Genomic DNA, 7,979 nt, shown 5'->3' with positions numbered 1-7,979 from the left:
CTATGTTTGGCATATCGAGTATGTCACAGGGAGCTTGCCAGGCTTTGCCATGCAGGCAAGATACTCTCGGTAGTTTGCTGGGCTCTCTGAGAGGGGTGGAGGAATCAAACTCGAGTTGGCCATGTTGGCCGCTTGCAAGGCAAATGCCCTACCCACTGTGCTATCGCTCCGGCCCTGGAGTGATTAAATTATAATATTAAAAATGAATTATAAAAAGTTTAATGTGAATAAAAAACTGAAAATTAAAGGCATATGTACTACTCCATTGCATAATAATATTTAAAACTTGAGGTCAAAGTATTACATGATATATTTTCTCAAGTGCTCCCTGACTCTGAGTTAAGCAAAAATCATTTTAATTGTTTAGTCCTTAAGCATTAATTGGGAGCAGAGAAATGGTACATTTTGAGGAATAAGTATGAGGCAAGTGATTTCAATGTGCAGATTAATTCAATACCTTTAATAGTCCTGGTAAGATTTTCTACTCACCTTACACAGATAAAGAAAAACTCTCAAAGAGGTTAGCAAGTTGCAATTCCAAATCACTGACTGGTAAACATAATGATGTATAATACTCAAGTGCCTTTTTATAGGCATATATTCTTAAATGCTTGGTGGTGGATGACGTTGATCACTTGATTACTTGATATCCCATTACTCATCGATTTGCTCGAGCAGGAACCAATAATATCTCTGTTCATCCCTATGGTGGATGACCATAGTATAAAATTTATATATATTGTGCACCTCTTTCATTTTAGTTTCCTATAAAATATTTTTAGAATTGCATTACTTGTAACAAATTTTCAATTATTTATATAATAAGCACAATGATAGTGATATTTTCATATTAAGTCCATATTATTTTGATAATTGGGCACAACATTTTTTGATAGATTTATCTACATTTGAGAAAAGTAGATTCCCCAAGTACTAGTCTATTCCATTCAGTTTTCTCAAAGATGATTTTAAATTTTTGTGTGATCAAAATATACTTATTTATTAAGATAAGACATCATGATTTACAAAGTCATTCATAATTGACTTTTAGACATACTTCAGTACTAGTCCTATTACCAGTGTCAATTTCCCTCCCAACTGCACCTTCCCTGTACAAAAGCTCTTGCCTCAAGTCTGTCTCCTTGCCAGGCACATTTTTAAGTTTAATTTTATGGTACAGATCTCTGCTTTCAGTGCTGTCTATACGGTTTAGATATATAGCTGTACCATATCTCTGAATCACAAATGTACTGGAGGGCCTTGATCCCTGTACCATCCCAGGTACTTCCTGTCTGTTTCTTCTTGCTACCCACGTCTACTATGTTGTGTTAGAAATGAACACAAAAAGATAGGATTTGGTGAAAAATATTATGAGCTCAATGTTTGTTATCCCCCAAAATTATGCTAAATACTTAATTCCTAAACTGATGATATGAATAGATGGGTGTCTTAGTAAAGTTAAAAATATTTACATGAGGGCACCCGCACCTGCGTCGCTGTCCACCAGCCCTGGGGCTCGGGGCCCTCGCAGTTCTGTTGGTCTCCTTCCTGATGCCCATCTCACCCGCCCTGAGAGCCTTCAGCAGACTGCACTCGGCCACCGGCTCTAGGGTCCGCAACTCCTGTCCGCAGGAGTTCTCGACTCCCTACTTCCAACAGAAGGTTGATCATTTTGGATTTTATACTGATAAAAATTTTAAACAGAGATACCTAGTTGCTGATAAATACTGGAAGAAAGATGGTGGATCAATACTATTCTACACTGGAAATGAAGGGGACATTATCTGGTTTTGTAATAATACGGGGTTCATGTGGGATGTGGCTGAGGAATTGAAAGCCATGTTGGTGTTTGCTGAACACTGATATTATGGAGAGTCTGTACCCTTTGGCCCCATGTCCTTCACGGATTCTAAAAACTTGGATTTTCTGACATCAGAACAAGCTCTGACTGATTTTGCAGAGTTAATAAAATACTTGAGAAAAACAATATCATGAGTTAAAAATCGACCCATCATTGCCCTAGGGGGCTTGTATGGTGGTATGCTTGCAGCCTAGTTCAGAATGTTCCCATTTGATTGTTGGGACTCTTGCAGCCTCTGCTTCCATTTGGCAGCTTGACAATATGGTACCTTTTGGTGTATTTTTGAGTATTGTAACTAGAGATTATTAAAAAAGTGGCTCAAATTGTTCAGAAGCATCTGCATGTTCTGGGATGCCATTAACTGACTTGTAAATAAAAGCACTGGCTTAAATTGGCTTTCTAAACCCTTCATTTATACAGCCCATTAAAAGATTCTGAAGATGTTGAGTGCTTGAAAGATTGGATCTCTGAAACTTGGATCAAACTCGCTATGGTGAACTACCCTTATGAGTCAAAAAATTTTTTTACAGCCTTTGCCTGCTTGGCCTATCAAGGTGGTATGGCAGTACTTGGAAAATTCCAATATAAGTGGTACCCTGCTGCTGAAGAATATTTATAAAGCTCTGAATGTGTATTATAATGTATTATAATTACTCTGGCCGGCAAGCTGTATAAATATATCAGCAACAGCAACTAGCAGTCTGGGAACCAGGGCTAAAGCTATCAAGCTTGCACAGAAATGGTCATGCCTTTTTGTTATGATGGTATCAATGATATGTTTGAACCTCACTCGTGGAGCCTGAAGGAGTTTTCTGAGGACTGTTTTAAATAGTGGCCTGTAAAACCAAGGCCCTCTTAGATCCCTACTTTGTATGGAGGCAAAAATATCAGTTCACACACAAACATCATTTTCAGCAACAGCGAACCAGACCCCTGGGTAGGAGGTGGAGTAACCAGTGACATTACGGAAACCTTGGTTGCGATCATCATACCAGAGCGGGGCCATCATCTAGATCTTCGTGCCAACAATCCTTTCAATCCTGTTTCTGTGTTACTAGCTCGCTCCTTGAAGTTAAATATATGAAGCAATGGATTCAAGATTTCTATGACAAAGAAAGAAGTACTAAGAAACTTTTGATCATTTGCAGTTTCTTTTTACATGTTCACTTCACCCATATTCACTTTAGTTTCTCTTCATAATGAGCCCCTCCTCCCCACCCCACGCCGTGCTGTTTATCATTATATTTAGTGAGGTGAATCTTGAGATAGATGAGAATCATTCCACAGCTCAGGTCCTTGCTATCTTGGTGCCACCACCTTTAGGAAGAGCTTCTCTGTGACAGCTTTCCTCTACCATCAGGCACTCTCCTAACTGGAATAGAGTTCTGGGCTGTCTTTTGCAAGAGAAAGAACTACTTCTTTGTTTCTTTGAAAGCTGAGATTTCTTTCATCTTTTTTTTTTGGCCACACCCAACAAAGATCAGGAATCACTCCTGGCTCTGCCCTCAGGAATTACTCCTGGTGGGTCTTGGGAAACCATGTGGGATGCAAGGGACTGAGCCCATGTCAGTTGCATGCAAGACAAGCGCCCTCTCAACCTAAGAATTCTTTCAGCTTTCAGATTGAAGTTGGGCTCATTTGTTATTCCTCATCTCTGCCCTACCTAAGTGAAAATAATAATAATAATAATAATGATAATAGTAATAATGTAATTGCAGGTGGTAGGGAGGATGTTGATGCCAATCCAGGAAAAGAGAACTGTTTCTTTTGTACTTGATTTAATGACTTTGATCTGTTCTGTAAATAAAAACTAAGGCTAGACCTTCTAAAACAAAAAAGATTTAGATGAGGTCAGGGTAGATGATGGACCTAACACAATGATGAGAGAGCAGAGAACTTGAAGTCTTTCTCTCATAAAACAAAGAGGTTAGGTAGGTTTTTTTAGATACAAGTATAAGAAAATGCAAAGATAGAATTTTTTATAGAAAATGATTGCCCAGACACTGAATACACAGTCATAAACGATAGGAATTAAGATATAAAATGTTTGATAATGTTGCACATTAAATTTTCAACAGCAATAATTGGAAGAACATGAGAAAAAATGGTGAGGGGTAGTTGGGAGGGTAACAAGATGTGAGGTCACATTGCTTCTCAGAACTGGTGGTGCCTGGGATCACCTGGGTCACACATGTAGGGCTCAGGATACCATGTAAGTACCAGCCACAGATATGGAGTCAGCCACATGCAAGGCAAGTATCAATCTTTGTTCCATCTCTTTAATAATAGTTTTAAACATTGGGGGAATATGCCTAGAATTATTCTATTTGTAAATAATATTGCTTTGAGGGCAACATGCAAAACAAGTAAGAGGGGAGTTATGAAATAATCCAGTGAGGTATCTTAAAACATCAATTAAAACAATGTTAACAAGAATTCAACAGAGGCTGAATTCAAAGATATTTTAAGGATCTGATAAAAAGTTAGATGTGATGATAAGAAATGTCAAAAAAAAAAAGCCCTGGTTTATCCAGTGTGGAAGACTGTATGGATATTAATGGATCTGTAACAATGATATTCTGTGAATGGGACACTATAATATAGACATTTTGGCCACACAGAACTCTAGAAAAATAGATCAATTCAAACAATGAATATAGATCTAGAAATCATCAACTTAAAAGATTTGGGCTGGGACTGGAGCAATAGCACAGAGGGTAGGGCTTTTGCCTTGCACGCGGTCGACAGGTGTTCGATTATGAACATCCCATATGGTCTCCTAAGCACCCATAGGAGTAATTCCTGAGTGCATGAGCCAGGAGTAACCCCTTTGCATTGCTGGGTGTGACCCCCAATAAAAAGATCTGAGCTAAAACTCTGAAGGTGAACTTTTACAAGATCTAGACTAAAACTCTGAAACCGAATGAAAGAAAAAGAAAAAAATCTGTAAGAGGCAATAGAAATGTAGGAAAAATAGCAGAGAGACAAAGGTAAGTTGAACGATTTTCAATCATTGAAAAAACAATGAGAAATAAGGGGCCTGAGGTAGGGTGCTTTACTTACATGTGGCCTATAAGGGTTAGGTCCCTGGTGCTACAAAATCCCAACAGAGCCACACTGAGGTGACTCAAAAGAAAAAAATAAGTGGGGGCAGGGGGCAGGATTAGAACAAACTGGATTTATGTTATCCAAATAAATATTTCCATATTTATTCTTACCTCCTTCAAGTTTTATGACTAAAAGTATGTATTTATTTGAAGGTTGAAAAACCTCTTTCTTCAGGAGACTACATGAAGTCTCTGGGCCACCAAGCTGCGTTCAGGGTACCAAGAGGTACCATACACAGATATGTTGTCAGTCACATGCAAGGCAAATATCAATCCTTGTTCTAACAAAATTGATGAGAAACACTACAAAATACTAGAAACATCAAAAGAGTGATATATCCACGAGCATATTCTGATATGTAACAGTTTATATGATGAGTGTTCTGGCTTCTCAAAGAAAGCTAAATAGTGGGATATAAATTAAATGTGTTTCTTAGGCCAGAGAAAGAGTAAAGGTCAACCCCTGTCTGCCAGTACCATATATGTTCCACTAGCACAACCAGAAGTGATCCCTGAGCGCAATGCCAGGAGTAAGTCCTGAACACCTCTGGTTGTGACCCAAGACCCCTCCTATAATCCTCCAAAACATAAAACAAAACAATGTAAGGTGTTTCTAAACAGAATTAAAATAAATTAGTAGAATGTTATTTTTGTTTTTATTATTTTAGGTATTGAGGTGATGGCATACTGTCTCAGGAAATTATTGCTTATTTAACTCACAATTGCACTTTCCTCTCTTGGGCTCCAGGTTAATAAATGAAGTAAGAATTGAGTAAGCAATATAAGACCTACAGGGAAATGCAAGATTTGCTTTATTTCTGCTGAGGAAAAAAGTTTTATTTACTTACAAGAGAACAGAGCTGTGAAGCTAAAGAAATAACATGAATGAATTCAAAATTTTGCATTTAAAGGTCAACTTCTTTTAACAATTTCTCTCCATGTTCTTAAGATTAAAACATATATTAAATAATTCCATGTGACATAGGGGTAGATATAAGATTTAAATATATTTTACTCAGTGGCAAAATAATTAAGTATCCTGAAAATAATCTATACCATTTTGTTTTAAATAAACTTATTTTATCACTCAATGTGACTAACATTTCATCAGCTATTAGCCAAGTGTTTTAAGAAAAGAATAGTGTACGGTCAAGAAAATATTCTACTTCCTTTCTCTGACATGATGGCGCATCATAGAGAACAGTAAATTGAATCTCAAACTTGAATTCAGGACTCATGTATGTCCCAATCAGGTTCTGCTTCCAATTATGGGACTGTAGTGAAGTACAAAAAGTCACCAAGCTTCAGATCTGTTCACCTATAAAATGGTGAGAAGTTCTCTATCCTTATAATACTTCACTTATTATTGAAATTAGTAGATTAAAGCATTGTGTTTATTGTAAATTATATAAATGGAATGCATTGGTGGTTTCATTTAGTTATTTTAAGTTACAATGGGTCTAGAAGTGACCTATTTATTTACATATTTGTTTTTTCCTCATCATATACCTAGAATCAGTCCCTACAGAGGTTTTAGCTATCATTGTGTCACTTTTGCCATGGTGAGTTCAACTGCTTTAGTTTCAGGGTAGGAGAAATAAAAAACTTATAGGCTGAAGCAGTAGTACCTCTGTTGAGGTGCTTGCTATGATTTCCATGCAGGATTTGATCCACAGCATCACAAATGGCCCTTGCGTCCACAAGAAATAATCCCTGAGTTCAGAGCCAGGAGTAAGCCCTGAGCAACCTGGGGGAGGATGAATATGTTTTACATATTATGTATAATTTACAGATATAAATTATATATGGGGAAGGAGTGAGAGCACAGCGGGTAGGATGTTTGCCTTGCATGAGGTCGACCGGGTTCAATTCCTTTGCCCCTCTTGGAGCCTGGCAATCAACCAAGAGTAACTCACCCGCACAGCAAAGCCTGGCAAGCTCCCCGTGGCATATTCGATATGCTAAAAACAGTAACAACAATTCTCACAATGGAGATAATACTGGCGCCCACTCGAGCAAATTGATGAACTAATGGGAGGACAGTGATACAGTGATACAGTGAAATTATATATAAGTTTGCATATAGTTTATATATATAGAAATTTTAATATCCTGGCCTCTTCTTCATAGTGGGGTGGAAAATTTTACTGGGACTAAATTTTTGGAATTTTTGTTTGTTTGGGGGTGGGGTTACAAATACTCACTGGTTATTCCTGGTTCTGCACTTAGGAATCACTCTGGCTCTACTCATGGAACCATATAGGATGTCAGAAATTGAATCTGGGTAGGTGGCATGCAAGACAAGCACCTTGCCCTTTGCACTATCTCTCCAGCCCTCAATCTTAGGAATTTTTATAATTTCTCCCCAGTTTACCACAGCCAGGACTCTAACTGAAGTTCTTCACAACCCATTAGACCTGTCCAGAGTCACTTGGTCACTTGATCCCCCATTATTCATCGAATTACTCGAGCGGGTGCCAGTAACGTCTCCATTCATCCGTGTTGCATGCTAGCATAGCCCAATGACATCTGTTTGTTCTAGGAACATGCAGAGCCTCAAACTTATCATTCAGGGTCTTGATGAAGAAGTCTGACCATCTTGTAGGTGGGCGTCCACGCGATCTTTTGACATCCCGTGGAATCCAGTCAGTAATGGCTCTAGTCCAGCGGTTATCTATAAACCTCATTACGTATCCAGCCCATCTGATTTTTGATGTCTTGGGAAATGAGACAGCGTCCCTGATTCTTGACTGTTGATAGAGATCAGAACTCCGGATTCTATCTTTCACTTGAGTGAATCATGATAGTCCAAGCATAGCTCCTTCGATTCCTCTTTCAGAGAACTGAATAGCATTCTCATCCTGGTTTCGTAGGGTCCAGGTCTCTGAGGCATATGTTAATGCAGGAAGAACAGTGGAATCGAAGAGATGTGCTTGTAGCTGGAGGTTCTTTGTCCTCGTAGTTATTTCTTCAACGCTCTTGAAGGCATTCCCAGCCGCTCTCTTCCTCCT

The 7,979-nt window shown here is 38.4% G+C and overlaps 1 pseudogene; it reads left to right on the top strand.

The window, feature by feature from the left end:
• The first annotated feature begins 1,551 nt into the window (after positions 1-1,551).
• On the top strand, positions 1,552-3,061 carry LOC130026836 (lysosomal Pro-X carboxypeptidase-like; annotated as a pseudogene).
• The last annotated feature ends 4,918 nt before the right edge of the window (positions 3,062-7,979 follow it).

Source organism: Sorex fumeus, unplaced genomic scaffold (genome assembly GCF_029834395.1).
Source record: "Sorex fumeus unplaced genomic scaffold, SorFum_2.1 ptg000035l, whole genome shotgun sequence".
NCBI classification, from domain to species: Eukaryota; Metazoa; Chordata; class Mammalia; order Eulipotyphla; family Soricidae; genus Sorex; species Sorex fumeus.
The sequence above is the reverse complement of the archived record's forward strand: the minus strand, read 5'-3'. Positions and strand labels throughout refer to the sequence as shown.